This window comes from Terrapene carolina, unplaced genomic scaffold (genome assembly GCF_002925995.2).
Source record: "Terrapene carolina triunguis isolate 2854851 unplaced genomic scaffold, T_m_triunguis-2.0 Scaffold29322, whole genome shotgun sequence".
Taxonomy (NCBI): Eukaryota; Metazoa; Chordata; order Testudines; family Emydidae; genus Terrapene; species Terrapene triunguis.
Genome location: NW_020693673.1, coordinates 1 through 2,016, shown reverse-complemented (window position 1 = coordinate 2,016; position 2,016 = coordinate 1). Strand labels below are relative to the sequence as shown.

Here is a 2,016-nt window from a genome sequence, read left to right as displayed (position 1 = left end):
AGAAGAATTGAGGCAAAGCAATACTAAGTAATCTGCCCTAGGACATTCCAAGAGTCAGTGGAAAGCCAGCAATAGAACTTTGGAGTCTTGGATCCAGTTCTCTAGCTGACCCATTAGGCCAGATTCCCTTGTCAAGTCAAATTATTTATAGGAGATTAATTCATATAGCCGGTAAGACATCAAAAATTTCTAATTATATCTAGTCATGTCAAATGACAATTATGCCTTTAGTTAAGTATGCCATACAATACTTTGCCAGAGAAAGGTTAGCCAAAAATGCTTTGACTGAAGATCTGTTGCAGATGCAGATCAGACCCTATAAAAGGACCCCTGGGAAACAATTTGCCTTGTCCTTGCACAGAAAGCTTCAAGGTAAGCATATGGAGGGACCTGGGTTTGTGGAGAGGGGAAATTTCCCCTGCATTCCACACATCCAGCTACATTCCTGAAGCCGCTAGCACTAATTTCCATGAGGGATTGACTCTGTTAGCAGTGATTTTAAATCTGCTTTTCAAGGTGTCTATATATTTTCAATCTATAATTTATCACTGGCGTTTCGTGCAGCAATAAGAAGGGAATTTCTATTTCTATTTTACAGTATTGATCAGCTTCCAGACTGCATACTATCCATCTGTTATCACAAGAGGTAAGATTCTGATTTACTAATTCCAAGAGGATAGTAAGAGACTATCTAGGGTGGGATTTCTGTGTTGCTGAATGGACAGTTGCTGTATCCCCTAATATTTATGCCCATTGTGCAAATGCATTACATATTGTGCTTGGCCTGGTGCTGCCTATGGTGGTCAGGGTCTCTACAGTGGCTGAACTTGAAGCCAGTGACCGATGATGCTGGGCTGGCCAGTGCCCTGTCCTAGATCCTCACTTCTAACCAATCAGTTTGATCAGTTCTAGACTTTAAGGCTTTGATATGACTGTATCCAAGGTGGCTAGAGTCCACCAGCTGAGAGAATATTGCAAAATCGTATTCTTTTTCCTCAGACATATGTATTATTGTAATGATCATTTTGTCAGGAATTTACCGTACCAAATTTTATTGAAGAAGTTTGTCCTCTGAACATACAAGTCATTTTATAACATGTAATACAAAGGTCTCATTTTCAATACTGCGGAGAACTCAGCAGTTCCCTGTTGTTATAAATCCATAGTTTATTTAAGAGCCTAATAATGGGTTTAGAATTCCAACTCCTATTTTTGGCCTTAGTTATTTTTATAAATTATATTCCAGCACATTTACAACTGTCCTACGTGTTATAATAAATAATTCAAATTGAACAGTGGCAATTCATTAAAAAAGTTGTGTTATTCATGGTTTTTATTGTTTGTTCACTTTGTTTTATTGTTTGAATCACTGAGTGCAAAATAGCAAGGGTCTTCTCCATAGATTTAGGCCCAGATTGTTAAACTATTGCTCTGCTCTGCAATGCCTGACTAAATTAGGAGTCAAACTCCCGCAAGCCAATGGCTCATCAGGCTGATGTAGTTAAGGCATGTTAGTGTCATAGCTAACAGTACACAAGGGAGCAACGTGGCAGCATCACGTCTGATTACCTTGGGGTACACCAACCCAATGGAATGGGAAACCAGTCTGCAGCTAAGTGAACGCAAGGTGGCCTTTTAGTGTGAGGCAGGCAAGATTCAAACCTTCAGGACTGTAGTTCAGAACCTTACCCTCACATTCCTCACACCTATGAGGAGCCATACGCCCACTGATTTTCAACAGATGCCTTACAATTTACCCCCACTAAACCATCCCAAGGGTAGAAAATGTCAGAGGTGTCCCAACGGATGCAAAATATTATTGATTCATCAGTGTAACATTTTCTCCACATCAGAGCTCACTGCTGAGCTGCCCTAGATAAACCGCAGCCATGTCGTCGGATGCTGAGATGGCCGTCTATGGGGTGGCAGCTCCTTTCCTCCGAAAGTCGGAGAAGGAGAGAATTGAGGCCCAGAACAAGCCTTTCGATGCTAAGACATCGGTCTTTGTGGTGCATC

The 2,016-nt window shown here is 41.1% G+C and overlaps 1 long non-coding RNA gene across 1 annotated transcript; it reads left to right on the top strand.

Annotated features, from left to right (window-relative positions):
- Positions 1 to 314: 314 nt before the first annotated feature.
- LOC112102724 lies at positions 315 to 2,010 on the top strand. The gene is made up of 3 exons (XR_002907775.3): positions 315 to 372; positions 599 to 646; positions 1,854 to 2,010. It is a non-coding gene; the product is annotated as an uncharacterized LOC112102724 (long non-coding RNA).
- Positions 2,011 to 2,016: the final 6 nt, after the last annotated feature.